The 17,700-nt window shown below is 43.0% G+C and overlaps 1 protein-coding gene across 2 annotated transcripts in view; it reads left to right on the top strand.

Annotated features, from left to right (window-relative positions):
* Positions 1–17,700, top strand: part of CERS6 (ceramide synthase 6) — a 319,470-nt gene that overhangs the window by 103,823 nt on the left and 197,947 nt on the right. The gene's annotated exons all lie outside the window — the stretch shown is intronic.

Raw genomic sequence — 17,700 nt, forward strand, 5'->3', positions numbered from 1 at the left:
TGTCCAACAGCTCTGTCCTTTGGGAGCTTTTTCCTGACACCTGGTCTTTGGAACAATAGTGCTGTCCTCGTTGCTCCCTTTGTTGCAGGTTCTTTCTGTTTGGGGTTGGAGGTGCCTTTTCAGCTTTAGCTTTCAATTATGCTGGAAAAGTATTTTAGCAATTGCAGTCTAAAACTTAGAGGGGAAACCTAGAGTTCTGGGAGAAACGAATTAGAGACTGAATAATATCCTAAATTCCTAGGGCTGGATAAACATGGGGAGCATAAACAGGATCTTTAGGAGGTCAGAATATTTATAAAACCTGGAAAAACAACCCAGTAGATAAAATCTGCAAAGCCCTTCCTATAATTGAACTCCGTGGCAGCTTATGGAAGAAGGATTTATGCATCTGGGCTCCAGATCAAAAGGTAGAATTGCTTCCTGGCCTTGTCCCACCATACATGCAAAGGGCTTGGGCTCCGTTGGGCTGCGGGTCTGGGCACAGGAACCTCATGCTGAAACTCATGTGCCATCTTCCTTTCCTCCAGCTGACTTCTTTGGTAGCCCAGTGCAAGTTCTTTTACATTATACTGAGTCCACACCAGTTTCCTTACCAGTGTGTGTAAGAATTCGTCCCTACATCTTGTTAAAATGCAGATTCTCTTATCAGTCTGGGATGGCAAATGCAGTTGCATTTTTCACAAGTTCCCAGGTGATGCCGCTGGTCCATGAACCACACTTCAAACAGCAGGACTCAACACTAGACCAGAATCTATGTCTTCTCCCCGAATTCTCCCTGAATCTGCATAGTTATAACCAGTTAAAAATATTTCTAAATGATTGCTAAAGACATAGCAAGTGAAGGCACAATGGGGGGAGGGGGAGAGCTGGTACTGAAAGTATCAATTATGATCTTTTTCCTCAGGAAGTTTATTATAATGGTGTCCAAGAGCTATGACAAATACCTGAGTATATGTACATCAGTGGTATTACACAACAGGTAGGTGTGTGTGCTACACAACTGGTATGGACAGTCAGTAACTAACGATGAGAGGAGAAAGTTCAGCTGTGGGCTAGGGCACGTGGCAGGACTGCTGGGACTAGCCCTGAGATAGTACTGGTGGCCTCGGACTTCTCTGTTGCAGAGGATCATGCCGATGAACTTTGTTTTGAACCTCTCTTCTTCCTTAACCTCTGGAGTCCCACTAGATTCTCCTGCCTCCCCAAGGCCTTCTGTTTGCCTTGGTTATTCTGCATTTTCCCATTTTCTCGACTGGGCTTCTTCTCTACATTCCGTCTTCAACCTCTTATTTTCCCCACTCTCCCTTCTATCCTCTTGCAGAAGTTATTTCCTCTTGCCGGCTTCTTCCAAAGTCAGGGGTCCAATGAAGAGGTTTCTTCTGAGGCATCGCTCTGCTTTCTCCCAACTGGCAACCCTGACTTGCTTCCCCTTCTGACTTCCCTTCTCCTATTGTTTGCATGCCTCCATTCTGTTCCATGCCGGAAACTCAAACCAGTCATTGACCGAGCTCCATTAGTTCTTTGTAAAGCCTCTGCCATGGCCCAGATCTTAATTACTCTCATAGCTCTCCTTATTGTTTATCTCACACTCATGGATATTTTGCTACAAAGAAATTCCTGAAATGCTGCTATCTTCATCCTTCATCCTATGATTTTTCTGCAACTATAGGAGAAATTATTAGGCTCCTTAGCCTCTTAGCTAGACTCTAGCCTTTATGTGTTTGGTATCAGTCACCCAAAAGACCCTTTCCTTCCAAAAGGTTGTCTTTTCACTGTCCATACTTTGTTCACTCCTGGCCTGGTTTTGCTGTTTTCCTGGCCTGAATACCCATATCCTTTGCCTTGCCTATCTATCCCCTACCCATTCTTCAAACCCCAGGCCCTCTCAGAAATGTGGCATGACTGTTGAGTGTCTGGAACGAACGCTACTTCTTTTGAATTTTTAGAGTCCTCATTGTAAGTATGGGTAATTTAATGTGGAATCACATGCTTTCTCATGTGGTTATTTAACTTTTCTTAACTTGTCCATATATTTTTACCCTAATTACATAATACTTGCTCCTTGAGGGCACAAGAACCACATCTTGTTTTTCTTGCATTCTTAGCCTTTCCCACCACATATATGCTGCTGAATAAATATTGGTTAAATGACTGTAAGTTACAGTGGCGTTATCTTGGAAGGATTTGCTGATCTAAGTTGGCACGTTGCCTCCCCAAATGAAGAGTGCCTATTATACACTGACTTAGCCTAAGATTTGTCTAGGAAAATTATCAAACTATGGAAAGCTCCAAGACTATTACAAAGAAAGGAATCCAGAGGAAGGAACGGGATGGCAAAGGGGAGCATTTAGATAATGCCACAAGGAATAAGGCAAAATTATATTGGTCATTGTAGGTGTGTTTGTGTATTGTACTTATTTGCTCATCAGTATAAAAAAATGATCTAGAATAGTTGTTCCCAACCAGGGGTGCACTGTGTAATCACCTGGTGAGCTTTTGAAAATGCACACACGCGGCCCTACCCCGGGATGTCTGAATCAGCATAGTGACCCAGGTGAGGTTTGCACATGGACGTCTTGAAAGAAATGCGCTTAGTACTTATGACACACATTCATGGTTAAGAAGCACTAATCTCTGAAAAGAGAGGACTGCTGCTCAAAGATGCTAAAAATCACATTAGCGAGCAAGACCACGCAGATATGGGACTTGAAGGTCTAGGGCCCAACTGTACAGTTTCTGTCATTTCTCTGTTCTATCTAAATCACTATTTTAGAAAATAGAGTATCTTCAGGGGAATTGTGTTCCATCTTTCAGCGTATGGAATGGCAGTAAGATGCATGCCAAACAGTGCTTGTAACCATCTGCTGGTATGTCCAACTTTTGGCACACCCATTTCGTGCAGATGAACCGAGTAGAAGTTGTTCAACAAGTAATGTGTTGAAACATTGACGTGCTTTTTTACCCCCTTCATGCTTGATGTCAGTCATTCCCAGCTGTGTTCGTTTGGATGAATTTTCTTCCAGAAGCATTTAAATCTTTATTGGCAACTGAAAGGGAGATTTTCAAGAGGGAGTAAAGAATTTATAAAAATGAGGTACCCTGTGATACATTTTCAGAGGAGCTGTTTCTACATGGGAGCCGTGGAACTGGGGGAACCATGCTTTGACGCTGCTGAAGCTCTGCCTCCCCACCTCCAACAGTTGCATCAGGATAATAGGAAAGTAAATAATATCTGCAGTAAAAAAATATCCGCAGGATGAAACAGGAAGGGGCAGAGATAAATGTTCAGAATAAATGGCTTCCCTCTCATTTGTACCCTACCTGCGTTCATCATTTTAAAATATTGTACAGTGCATTTAATAGCATATGCCTGGGAGTGAAAGTTATATATGGCTTTTGCTTAGGCAGTCTCCACCTGACTGGACAGATAAATCTCCCACACGATAACCTGAAGATATAGGCCAAGGGATATTACACTTTACAGATTAGTACTAATTTATGTGCATCGGCATTTGCTCATATGGAACCTTGTTGTAGGATGAGGACCCAAGATTGTCTTTCCTTTAGGAATTTTAATTTAGAGTTGAGACTGATTAAAGCTACTTGCAAATGCTATCAGATTTGGATGCTTCTGTTCAGTGGCAGCAGACTGACCAAAACCTGGGCACCTTTTGAAATTGTGACTTTGTTTCTTCAAAGAAGCCCTGTGGTCCTAATTGGTGATTCACTGAACTACGGATAACTTAGCAGAGAGAAATGAGAAATGAGTGGTTTAACGCATTGTCCTCATGCTGCCACTCAGTCACTGTTTTATTATTTGGTAGATTTTTACTTGGTCAAATCAGCAATGCTGTCTTGTGACCTCAATAAGAAAGTGGAGCCTAATAATTGAGGGGGAAAAGAACAGGGCTGCATGGGGAACAAGCTGAGTCTCATATCCCTTTATTTCAGATCAGTCTTTGACCTGAACAAATGCATGGTGAATATATTCAACAAGTTGTCATTACCCAGTCACCTGTTTGCCAGAGAACTATTTGTAAACTGCTGTAGAATCTTCCGTATGTTCCACACTGTGGCGAAGGACACAGTTTTGCCAAAGAGAAACTTCAGTTTTGATTATTTCCACCATCAGATCACAGTGTGAACATTATTTACCACCAAGGTTTCCCTGAAGACAGATGCAGTGTTTGAAGGAGTGAATAAGAAAGTATTATCTTCTAGATAAATGGGATCTTCATATTTTAAGTATTGGGATAAATGGTCAGCAATGAGTTCATGCTGATCATGAATCTGGAAAAAATTTAATGATAGAATTGGAATACAACCTTTTAGGTTTTTTAAAATTAATTGATTAATTTTCTTAGAGAGGGAGAGATCAATAGAGCATGAGCGATGGGAGAGGCAGAGGTAGAGGAAGAGAGAATCTCCAGCAGGCTCCCTGCGGAGCACAGAGTCCCACATGGGGCTGGATCCCAGGACCCCGAGATCATGAACTGAGCCAAAATCGAGTCACCCAGGTGCCCCCACCTCTTAGTTCTTGAAGAGCACAAGGTTGAGTTGGTTTTCTGCTATTATCATGGCAGTGGTTGTTTCTCATTAATTCAGAATAGCCCTTAGACCAATGAACAGCATCTTGTCATCCAAAGTACATAGTTACAGGCCAACTTACTGTTCAGATTTGATTGAATCAGTGAATGTCTTAGTGTTCGAGATTATTCTTGACTATTTTATTTTATTATTATTTTTTAAGATTTTATTTATTATTTGACAAAGAGCGGGAACACAGCAGGGGGAGTGGGAGAGGGAAAAACAGGCCTCCCTCTGAGCAGGAAGCCGGATGTAGGGGCTCCATTCCAGAATCCTGGGTTCAGGACCTGAGCTGAAGCCAGAGGCTTAATGACTGAGCCACCCAGGCGCCCCCTATCCTTAACTATTTAAAATGGTTTTAAACCTGTCAATTGTATTCAGGCCAGTTTTAACTCTGGAGCAGAGGTCAGCAAACGTTTCTTGTCAATGGCCATAAAGTAAATACTTTAGGCCACAGGAACCTTGTCACAGTTACAACTGCTGTTATAGCACTAAGACAGCCATAGACCAAGCAAATGTATGTGGCTATGTTCCAACAAAACTTTATTAATAGATACTGAAATTTGAATTTATCATTTTCGTATGTCATGAAGCGTTCTTTAAATTTTTTTCAACCATTTGAAAATTTAAAAGCTATTCTTAACTCATGGGTTGTACAAAAACAGATGGCAGGCTGGATTTGGCAAGCGGGCTATAGTTTGCTAAACCCTGCTTTGGGATTACAGTACTCTTAGCAGTTCTTTCAGAGTTTTAGGAAAGAGAATGTGGTCTTACAGCACACGGCACAGTCATCCATTGCACAGAGTGTTGCCATATAACAGAAGCATTGGAACGGTTCTGTAATCAGTATGCCCATCTCTACTATTCCTGGCACATGGTGTCTTGACGCCGAGTGGTTGCATTTAACTCAGTCAGGCCCTCTTTGAGGTTGTTAGTATTCTCAAGATAGTATTACTTCCCCTACAAAAATTCTGAAGATTGATGAACAGTGTTATAGACAGTCTGCTCTTTTGCCTTGGGTAAGCTTTTGAAACCTTTTCCCTCTTTCTACTCCAGACGTGCCGTCTGTGGCATGTGAACTCAGGTTTTCCATTTAGATCAAGCCTCTCTCAGTTCCTGATGGCATATGGCAAGGCCTCCCATTCATGGGTACTGGCTAATTAAAGAAAGCAGATTTTTGCTAAAAATATCAGAGAGGCCAAACTTGGGTCAAGCTGGCTGCATATGAGGTCTTGCTAGTCAGTTTTCTTTAAATCCTACATTTGTCAAGGCTCTGTAGATAATTTTTCCAAGAATTTTATTCAACATGGAGTTGTTGGAGATGAAAAGAACAGAGGAAATAGGGGATAATTGAATTTATTAGGCCTCATGTTCTTATTTCAGTCTTATCTCCCATTTTTGAATCTATATGCCATTTCTTGTTGTTTAATCTATTTTAAAAGTTATTTCTCATTTCATTTTATTTTACTTTAAAGATTTTATTCATTTATTTGATAGAGGGAGACACACTGAGAGAGGGAACACAAGCAGGGGGAGTGGGAGATAGAGAAGCAGGCTTCCTACTGAGCAGGGAGCCGGATGTTGGGCTTGATCCCAGGACCCTGGCATCATGACCTGAGTCGAATGCAGATGCTTAATGACTGAGCCACCCAGGTGCCCCAAGTTATTTCTGATTTTAGAACAAAATTATGAAAATCATTACAGTCATCTTTGATTATAGAGGATGTGTAAAGGCGCACATTATGTTCCTAAAGTTTGGGGAAAAAAACACTCCAAGGCCTACCACCCAGAAGTACTTTAGCTTTTCCTACTTATTAGGATTATGTTTTATACATGTGCCTGCACAGATTTACACGGGTGCTGTGTATCTAAGCTTGGTACCTGCCCTCCTTGGAATTTCTTTATGGAATCTGCTATATAAGAAAGCTATAGGAACATTATGTTTTATGCTTTACCTTTAGGATCTGTGAGTCATGATTCCCTTTGTATAGTCAGTTGTGCTATAACACGATATACATAATCCTAAAAATCCTAAAAATGGCCGCACTGTGCAAAATTGTACAACACCACGGTATAACACAAGGCTTAGGAGAAAAATGAGTCAGGGCACAACACTCAAAAACTTCATCAGGGGCATTAAAAATCAGATGGAGACCTAATAGACACAGCACAGTGTTATACATGGTAAGTAGTTAAGAAATACATAAAGACTATAATAAACATGGTATTTTACCTTGAAAAAGACCTGAAGTTTGCTTGGAAGTTGGTGCTGGTGTGTTAGGCTAGCTGCTATAACAAAACACAACATACTGGGCACCTTGCCAAACAGAAATTTCTCTCTCGTAGCGCTAGAGGCTGGCAGCCCAAGGTCAAAGTGTCTGAGGGTTGGTTTCTCCTGAGGCTTCATTCCTTGGCTTGCATATGGCGGCCTTCTCCCTGTGTTCTCACAGGGTCTTTTCTCTGTGCGTGTTTATCCATGGTGTCCCTTCCTCTTCTTATAAGGACACCAGTCATTTTGGAATAGGACCCTACTCTTATAAACTCATTTAACCTGAATTGCCTCCAAAAGGCCATATTTTCAAATATAGTTACGTCAGGGGTTAGAGCTTCAACTTGAGAACAAGCCAAAGGTCAGCCCATAGGAGCATTGGGAGAATTAGTTACAACTGCTGAGTTTCTGTGATGCAGTAGAAGGGGGATCTGAAATTTTTTTTTTTTTAAAGATTTTATTTATTTTATTTTGTCGGAGAGAGAGAGAGAGACAGTGTGAGTGAGCACAGGCAGACAGAGTGGCAGGCAGAGGCAGAGGGAGAAGCAGGCTTCCTGCCAAGCTAGGAGCCTGATGTGGGACTCTATCCCAGGACATTGGGATCATGACCTGAGCCAAAGGCAGCCGCTTAACCAACTGAGCCACCCAGGCGTCCCGGGGGATCTGAAATTTGAGAGAAGGCTTTGATAGCGGGTGGATGTGTCCCATAACATGTAAACTGAGGTCACATGGAACGTTTGAGAGGGGTGTGTGTGTGTGTGTGTGCGCGCAGGTGTGTGTTTTTTGTATTTCCTACAAAATGGCTCAGGTCAACTCAGCACATTTCTGTGTTCATCCAGTGTTTCTGGCAAGTGAAATCGCGCATAAGCCAATATAAAATTTGTGCTGTGCTCACCTAGCAGTGCAGGATACTCGTGGTTTCACAACCAGCCTCGTACGGCGGGACTGACTACACAGGGTAGTGGTGGAGGGGGGTGAGCTCTGGAGCCCAGGCAGTCTGAGTTCCAGCCTTCCCTCTCAGAAGAGTTTGTGGGATATTTGAGAGAGCTGTTTGGCCTCCCTAAGCCTCAGTTTCTTTATCTGTAAAATGGGCCTATTGGTAGTGCCCACCCCGTAAGGCTGTTGGGAAGACCTTATGTGTTAACACATGAAATGCTTAGAAAGGTTTCTCGCGCAGAAGGGGGTCGTAAATTCAAGCTACCATCAATACCACCACATTGTCTGTTGTTAGTCAAGTTGGTGTCACAGGAGCAGGAACAAATAGCTGGTCGTCTGTCATAACCATGAGATGGGAGAACTGTCGGCATGTTCCCTGGTGGAGGCAGCTGTGTGTGTGTTGTTCTGGGAGGGGGCCTTCAAGAAGATGCACAGAGAACAGGTTCTTAATTTAGAACGAAGCTCTTTTCTTCTGTGGAACTCCAAGGAGGCAGCATCACGTGGATTCGCAGGCCTGTCAGCTTGGGCTTTACCTCCACACACGAAAAAGAGGCAGAATCCATGCGAGTTCAGAACGGCAGACCTTTGGCTTGCTGCTGTGGAGCGACGTGACAGAAGTGGATGAGAAAATGTGTCCTACTTCAGCAGGGATGGATGCCCACTGTGCCGCTAGAAGCCAGAGCTTTTGAAGCACCGCATGAGAAATGTCAGAACACACAGTGAATATCTTTGAACCACAGAGATTTAAAATCTGCCCAGGTGATTCTGAGGAAGACACAGCTTGCCTCTCCCAGTGGGGAGAGAGGAACAAAGCCTGGGGCGCAGCGGGGCTGGCCTGAGTGGAGCCACCTCTGTGAGGGCCAGGACGGTCCCGCCAGCCTGAGGAGGTCGCCATGGCTTCTGGGTATAAGAGTTTGCCACTAAATGTAATACTTTTTGGTTACCTACCAGGTGAAGGGACCACAGAGGCAATTGATCGAGAACAGATTTGAGGTTGGGAATCAAATATGCTGGGTTCATGTCCAGACGCAAGCTCTTTCACTGTTAGTGAACAATTTAACATTGCTAGGTCCCAGGTGCCTCTTCTGTAAAGGAGAAATAACTCCTATTTATCGGGTCATTCTGGAGATTAAACGAGAGGGTATAGGTATAATGTGCATCTCTTAGTGCCCGTTTCCCTTTCAACTGGGTTTGCAAAGTTGAGTAAGCAACAGTTTCTTTCTTTTTTTAAAATTTTATTTATTTATTTGACACAGAGGAAGAAAGCACATAAACAGGGGGAGCGGCAGGCAGCGGGAGAGGGCAAAGCAGGTTCCCCACTGAGCAGGGGTCCCCACACGGGGCTTGATCCCAGGACCCCAAGATCACAACCTGCTCCGAAGACAGATGCTTGACTGACTGAGCCACCCAGGTGCCCCGAGTAAGCAATAGTTTCTGAGCTTGTGGGGTTCACAGGGGCAATAGATTCTGCATGTTAGTAAAGTTGTTAGTACTTCAGGAAATATCACCTGTAAGTGATAAGGTTCTTTTCTAGAGCTTTCCCATTATTGCCTCATCTGTGGGGTTTTCTGGGTCTTGTATCGTAATATGCCATCAGGAGAACCATATTTTAGATTGTTTGAGAAGAAAGCACATCGTTGCTCCTCTAGGGAATCCAGTCGGCTTCGCCCTCTCTTTCTGTTCTTTTACCCGTCCATGCTTCTCTCCCTCCCACCTCCTGCTGTTACAAGGGCAGGTGCCTTCTGCTTCCTCCTGGCTAGCCACCCTTCTGTGATTAGCTGGTGAGGGCCACAGCCCTTTTCAAAGAGTGGACAGGAGGCTGAATGGAATACTCAGCCATTAGTAATTGGACTGTAATTATCTTAAAACTTGGTACATTGCACATGACTCCTGATATTTGAATATAGCACCTACTAATACAGGAGTGAAGGTGTTTGTGTGTAAGATGGGGGTAGACACTGGACAAAGCAATGGGAGGCACAGCTGTTCCCCTGCTAAGTTCCCAAGGCTTTAGGGGAAGCAGGTTTTAGAGAGTTACATGTAGACTGTCCCAAATCTAAATTCATAAATGAGCCCTCTATGAGATTGGAAACTTAGCTAAGCAATGAAGACCAATTACTTTCATTTTAAATGCAAGTCGAGCTGCTGGCATTGTCTATAGGGCTGTCATATTTTAGAAAAATCTCTTTAAATCTGGCCATTATTTCTTAGTACCATCTCTTAGCAGTTGCCAGTGGATGAGAGGCTGTGTCTTGCTCTTAGGGCTCATCTGTGTAGACAGACACTGCTGCTGCTCTACAGAGCATATGATGGGAGTGAGGCCGCTGGTGCAGCCTCATACACAGGGTGCGTCCTGGTCCACGGGGCAAGGCTAGCTGCAGAATTGGCAGGAAAGGTGAGTGCACGAGTCTTGGACATATTACTTAATCCTACTGGGTTCTGAACTCCTGTATTTAGCCACGGATGAAATAAAATTGTGTATATTCATCTTCTTTATGATCATATAACATCTAGTCTTCTTGCAGGTATGGTGGGCACCTGATGCTGCAAGCGGCCCAGACCCCAAGCAGGGAGAAAGAAGGCTCATGAGGTTCACGGAGGTTATGCTATGTTCTGGGTATTTTAATGGGGCTTTGACCGTTCATCCTCACCACCACCCTTTGTATGATGTTAGGTATCACAAGCCCTTCTTACTCCTGAAGGAGCGGAAGCAGGGAGAGTAGAGTAAGTGACTCGGCGGCACTCAGCTGGTTAAGTGACAGAGCTGGGACTTGTACCCAGGCTTGCTCCAACCCAGGGGCTTGTGGGAGGAAGCTCAGGACATGCAGAGCAAATACAGAAAGGGGGCATTTGGGTGTTTTCATCATTGTCTCCTCTCCTTTCCTTTCCCTTCCCCCTCCCAGTTTGTGAAAGACTGGAATTCAATTCTCTTGCCCTCTTTTTGGCCCACCAGTTGCATTTTTAGTTATTCTCCACTACAGCCCTTCACTAGAAGACTTGTGATTTTCACTGTTTGCTTTTGCCTCTGCTATTAAACTGTCCAGCACCTTGACTGCTGGGACTGTCTTATTCATCTTTGCACCCCTACAGGTCAGCACAATGCCTGGTGCTTTGTAAGACCCCAATAAATGTCTGCTGAATGAATCAATTATTTAGATTAGGGATTGATTAAACCTCAACGGACTGAAGGGCTGAATTTAATTAAGAAGCACCTCAAGTTTGATGTCTTTCAAAGAGTCCTAGGAAGATCAAGGTGGGAGGGAGGGGGATAAGAAGGGCCTTCTGGCAGAGGTAAACTTGCTGAATTTTTGAGGATGATTACATTGGCCAGGTAAAGATAGAGAATGAGGGTGCCAAAGGCTGCCCCAGGGAATAGAAATTGCCTGGAGAGCAAGGTGGACTTGAGGAAGGTCTGGTCAGCATGAGTGGTGGATAGGAGATGCCAAGAGACATGTGTGACCCTATTGCCAAGTGCAGGCACTGGACAGCTCCTCCTACGCTCTCCTGCCTATGTAATGAGGGCCACCCGACCTTCCACTTGAAAATGTCCTCGCCTTGCCTGCATTTACAACATTCATGTTTACTAAGGGCTTGGCTCATTGACGAATGGAATTGGCTGTTATTACCAGTGCATTATACCAATGTCTGACTCCGTTTGAACCCTTTAATTTTTTTGTTGAAAGAACACTTGCTCATTAAACATCAGTCTCTTGTTTAGATATGTAGTAGAGATGATTTTGAGTAGCCACCTTCTGTGTTCCTCATGATGTCTGTCTTCCAGCCTTTATCTTGTCCTGTGAAGAGGATAATGTAGTGCATAGAATCAGCATAATGACTTCTCCCCTTTGCTTTCCCACCTCCCATACAAACATGCAAAAATTAAATATCCAAAAGAAAAAGAAAGAAAACCATGTTACATTCTTACCTCACTATTAGCTGTATCAACTGTGTCATATTTTGCAGAGAAAAAAATCAGGGTGTGGGACCCATGATAACGGGTATCATGCCATTGACTCAGCATTCTGCAGTCAAGGTTCAACATTAAAAAAACAAAACAAAACAGGACATGCAGTCAGAAAAACAGGAACGTGCTTATATGGTTTGGAGCAATTGAATATTAGCAATCAAGATCATCCCAGAAAATCCAGAAAAAAATCATGCACCCATAGGAGATAATTCACCTCAATTTCCCAAATGGTTACAGAGGATATTTATGTGGTAGGGGCTGGGTGCTGGGGAATTTAAAGGTAAAAAGGATAAAATTGCTGCTCTCTGATAAGAGTGTGGGAGGGGAAAAAGCACAACAATTTTGAAAAGAGCTGCAGACACATCTAGCTCTCCCTGGGACCTGGACTGAGTCATTGTATTGTAATGAGTACCTATGGGTTAGAAAATGGAAGTTGAGATAAGTAAAAACTGGCCAATGTAAACAGCATCTTGTGAATGCATTTTATGATGATGTGGGGACAGAATTAATATTGAAGAACAAAAAATCACTGAATTTTATTTATAGAATTTTTATCTTTCAAACGAACAGTATTTGTCTGTTGATATCCTTGGAATAGCCAAGTGACCATCTTGTATTGGGATTCTGCCAGAACTTCCTACACTGACGTGTATACCATCAAGCCTCATTGTGTTTATTATTGTTCTGGGTGCTAGGAGAGTCATTGTGCATGCAAATTCCTTACTTATGGGGGAACTTAGTTGATGATCCAAGTAAGATTATTTGGTGAATCCAGCTTTCATCCAGAGCCCTCAGTGATCTTCCTTTTCTGCCTTTCTTCTTTGTGGGTGGGAGGGCGGGGGCTGGGATAGGTGAGGGGCTAGAGGGGTGGGATTCGTGTGAGTGCTTTCCAGCTTACATCCGGCCCAACCCAGTGATGTGAGGCTGGGATACTGTTCACAGGAAGACATTCTCAGTGTGTGGGGATTATGGTCCATGCTGTGACTGGTGAGATCTGAGAAGCTTTGGGCTGCTTCTGTAGCATAGTTGATAAGCCTGTACAGATCTCAAGAAATAGCTAAATACAGAATTTCCTCCAAAGTTGTTCCTTCCACGTACTTTTCAGTGGACGCTCTTGTTTTTCTTCTGTTACCCACTGAGATGGCAGTTCTCAGTGAATATTTTTCTCTCTCATCATAAATTTTAGTTGTGGAAATGCATCCAACTTGAACAGATTTTCATTCTTATTCTGAAATAGGATTTGAACCTGTGTGTATCATTTCAGTTTGATTGATTCAAAATAAAATACTGTTTTATCTTAAATTACGAAGGGTTCATATGAATCCTGGGTAAACCTCTGGTGTATTAAAATCTAAAAACCTTTCTTGGTTCATGGATTTAAGTGTTCTTATTTCTGTTTCTTCCCAGTATTTAGGTGGTTCAATAATCATTTTTTTGAGCATTTACTACATGCTGGGTTCTGTATCACATGCTAAATGGAAATTAAGGCCTCTTTCCTTTTTTTGATTGATTGATTTATTTTAGAGAAAGAGAAAGACTGAGAGTGCACACATGTGGAGGTTAAGGGCAGAGGGAGAGGGAGAAGAGAATCTCCAGCAGACCCCCTGCTGAGTAATGGAGCCTAACATAGGACGGGGCTCGATCTCATGACCCTGAGGTTATGACCTGAGCCAAAACCATCAGTCAGATGCTTAATGACTGAACCACATGGCACCCCAGGACCTCTTTCCTTGATGGATAAATGACAATATCTCTTTCCATCACCCTCTAAACCCCAATTTCCATAGCTGTAGAACAGGGCTAATAATCTTAAAAACCTGACAGAGTTGTTATAACAACTAAAATAATTCTTATAAAGCACTTTTGATATGCCTACCACATTGTAAGAATTCAGGAAAAGTAATTACTTTAGATCAATTTGAATTTCTGTGTGCTAGAGGCTGGCAAAATGAATTGAATTCCCCACCTAGTCAAATAATATCATTCTAAGTTTGCTTAATACCCTAGGGTACCACACTACCATCATGTGTTTTATCCAGTGCTTTATTTCTTTTAAATCCCCAAATATCTGAAGATGTAATTACTTGGTAGATGTGATGTGATGGTTTTGTTGAAGGAACTAAAACTCATCATTTTAATAACTAATTCTTGAGTTTCTATAAGAAAATCTTCTTGGTGGTTGGAGTAAGAACATGGATTTCTGGCTTTTAAAGTAGGTTATAGTTTGAAACTACAGTCTTATTTGTCTAGAACAGCAGGAGGTAGAACTCATGGAGAACTAGGAGGTTTAGATCTTAGGCAAAGAGGTCAGGGCACACAGGGCCCAGCTGGCACAGCAGTCTAGGGGACCAGTCCTACTTGCCTGTCTCTACCACTTATCAACTCGCCCAGACTCAGTTTCTTGAAACTTAACTAATCAAAATAGTACTTCAGATTGAAGAATGGGGCCATAACATTGTTCTGAGCATACAGGGCATTCACGCCTTAATAAATGTCAGCTTACGTTATACTAATGATCATTAGTAGTGCTGCCATAATTAACACTGAGGCAAAGAAGGGGCTCCTCTGCACGGATTCACTCTTGAACAAGCTTTACCTTTTTTTAAGAATTTCATGAGGATTTCTAAGAATGGCTTCTACTGCTAGGTGGTGGTGGCATGCTTGTTCCTGCCTTTGCTTATGTTATCACCACCTGCAGATTCCCTACCCTCCACTCCCAGTACCTTTCCTGCTGCCTTATTGTCTTGACAGATCTCTGCTCAACCATCAGATCTTTGGTCAGCTTCATTCAGCAAACTATAGGCATTTATTAAGTGACAGATTTATGCCAGGCACAGGGCTTGGTGGCTGGTGGAGAGCAGATCTGGAAACAGATCATTATGACTTGTGTGACCTCACCTACTCCAAGAAGGAGGCACATACTCCGATCTCTTTTTCTCTAAGTAGAACGGACAAGTCCCATATTTGTGTACTCCTTTAATAACAACAGTAAGAGTTCACCTCTCTTACTTCTGTTTCTTTCTTTCTTTTTTTTTGAGAGAGAGAGAGTGCACAAGCCGGGGAGGGGCAGAAGGAGAGAGAGAATCTTTTTTTTTTTCTTTTTAAAGATTTTATTTATTTATTTGACAGAGAGAAATCACAAGTAGATGGAGAGGCAGGCAGAGAGAGAGAGAGAGGGAAGCAGGCTCCCTGCTGAGCAGAGAGCCCGATGCGGGACTCGATCCCAGGACCCTGAGATCATGACCTGAGCCGAAGGCAGCGGCTTAACTCACTGAGCCACCCAGGCGCCGGAGAGAGAGAATCTTAAGCAAACTCCATGCTCAGGTCGTAGCCCAATGTGGGGCTCGATCTCACAACCCTGAGATCATGACCTGAGCCAGAGTCAAGAGTCAGATGCTTAACTGACTGAGCCACGCAGGCACCCCACTTATATTTCTTTTTATCTGCTAGCCTATCAAGTTCTTCAGTGCAAAGAGAACATCTTATTCTGAATACCCAGCATCTAGGATTGTCGCAGCATGTGGAAGGTACCCAGAAAATGTTTTTAGGACAAATTAATACATATTTTGGAGTTAATGATTTTCTAGGGGTTGTTTGCCACATCTTTGTTTCATGTATTGCCCAACTCTATTTTGCATGCTTACTGTGCCAGGCATTCCTTTAAGTCCTTGAGACATAGTTTACATTTCACTAGGGAGAAGATAGTAGTTAAATAAGTAAAACATATAGGATAGCAGTTGGCTCAGAGTACTGTGGAGGAAAATTGTGCTGAAAGAAAGATCGGGAGTATCTGTGGGTATGAGCATTTACAGGTTGTCAGGGAAGTCATTCCCGAGAGCATGGTGTTTGCACTAAGGCCTCGAGGAGGTGAGGGAACCTCATGCAACAGAGGAGAAGCAATTGCAAATACCTTGAGGAAGAATGCACCTGGCCTGTGGGAGGTCTCAGGTGTCTGGGGTTGAGGGAGAGAGTGGGGGTAGAGGAGTAGAAGGCGAGGTAAGGTGGTGGGCAGATTGTCCAGAGCCCTGTAGACTCATGGGAAGACTGGGTGTTTTACTCTCAGGATGGAACTCTTGGAGCATTTTGGACTGAGGAGTGATGCGGTCGATTCATATCCTAACAGGTTCATGCCAGCTGATGGGTTTAGACTGGATTTGGGGGAGTTAAAGCAGGAGCTGGAACCCAGGCAGGAAGCTTCTGGGATAGGAAGCAGGCAACTAGAGTCACGCACATTATGGGCTTGTGGCAAGTCCAGAGGTTGCTTCTTTTATTTTAGCGAAATAGGAAATAGCAAAGAGCAACAAGGGAGTAGGAGGTATTAGAATTTTTCGGAGAGAAGAGAAAGTGTAATATAATTGTCTGGAGGTATATTTATTAATTCCTCTGGCTGGAGTGTGTCTGCACGTGGGATGGCGGGCAGTGAGGGCAGTAAGGGACATGTGTAGATTGCCTTTTTTAGGAATGAGGTGTCAAGAGAGTGCGGTCACCCATAGGTTGTCCTCTCTAGTCAAAAAGTTGTTTGGGGGCACTTGGGTGGCTCAGTTAGTTAAGCGTCTGCCTTCAGCTCAGGTTGTGAGCTCGGGGTTCTGGGATGGAGCCCTGCATCCAAATCCCTGCTCAGCGGGGAGCCTGCTTCTTCCTAGGCTTCTCCCTCTGTTTCTGCTTGTTCTCTCTCTCTCTCTCTCTCTCAAATAAATAAATAAAATCTTAAAAAAAAAAAAAAAAAAAAAAAGGTGCTGGTTTGGGATCAGCCCTTGCAAATGCAGTGAGTGGCTCCTTAAAGGAAAACTAAGCTCCAAGTGCAGGTTTAGATCCTTGCCTCAGGCATGTATCAGACCCGACCATGGCAACTGGTGTTAACCAGTGTTACGAACTGAATGTTTGTGTCCCTCCAAAATATATATGTTGAAGCCCTAAGCTCCGGTGTGATGGTATTTGGAGGCAGGGTCTTTGGGAGATAGTTAGCTTTAAATGCAGTCAGTCATGGGGGTGGTACCTATGTGATGGGATCATTGCCCTTAGAAGAAGAGGAGATACCAGAGTTCTCTCTCTCTCTCTCTCATTCGTGCTCGCACCAAGAGCCCACATGCACACACAAATAGATGGTAGCCATCTGTAAGTGAGGAAGGGGTTCTTGAATGAAAACTGAATGTGGCCACCCGGTCCATGTTATTTTCTGATAACAGCCAGAGCGAAGACAACCAATAAGCATTTGCTTATTCTTTATCATTTCCACATTCATTGTTTACAGGAGATGTTTGCTAGGGGAGGGAGGGCCAGTCACTCGCCTCCTTCAGTTGTGGAAAGACCGAGGGGACAAAACTGACCCATGGAGCCTACTTTGCATATGGTTGCCTTTAAGGAAATTGTCCCCATCTTAATAAGCACTATTGTATCTTTTAGTTCATTATCCTGTGAGCTGCTGAGGTAGTAAATTCTTATTAAATTGGATGATGTTCCATTCCAGACTCCCTTCTGTCCTAAGAAATTCTGTACCACATGCTGAAAATTCTTAAGCTGTCACATGGATTTCTCTTGAGCTTTGGATGATTTGATGCATTAGATATTTTTATTTAATTTATGCTTTTAATTTTAAGAAACACATCCAGATATGCCTGCAGCTAGCCAGCCAGTTTTCTAAATCTGCATATTAATAAGAGAGAAGAGAGAGGGGAAAAAAGGCGGTGTGTTTTTTCTTTCCCCGTTTTTTTCTCTTTATAAGCACATTGTATCCCCATAACGGGTTTTAGATCCAACTTTACACCTTTAAAAATAAGGAATTCACTAGGAAGACAATCAAATAAGCAAATCAAGAACTGTAAGGGATGCATTTTCATAAAATCTGATGAGTGTAACTTCCTTGATACTTAAAAACTAATCCATGCCTCTGATAATTATTTCAAATAAAATCCCCTTTTTACCTAATATTATTATTAGGTAA

Source organism: Neovison vison, chromosome 3, assembly GCF_020171115.1.
Source record: "Neovison vison isolate M4711 chromosome 3, ASM_NN_V1, whole genome shotgun sequence".
Classification (NCBI taxonomy): domain Eukaryota; kingdom Metazoa; phylum Chordata; class Mammalia; order Carnivora; family Mustelidae; genus Neogale; species Neogale vison.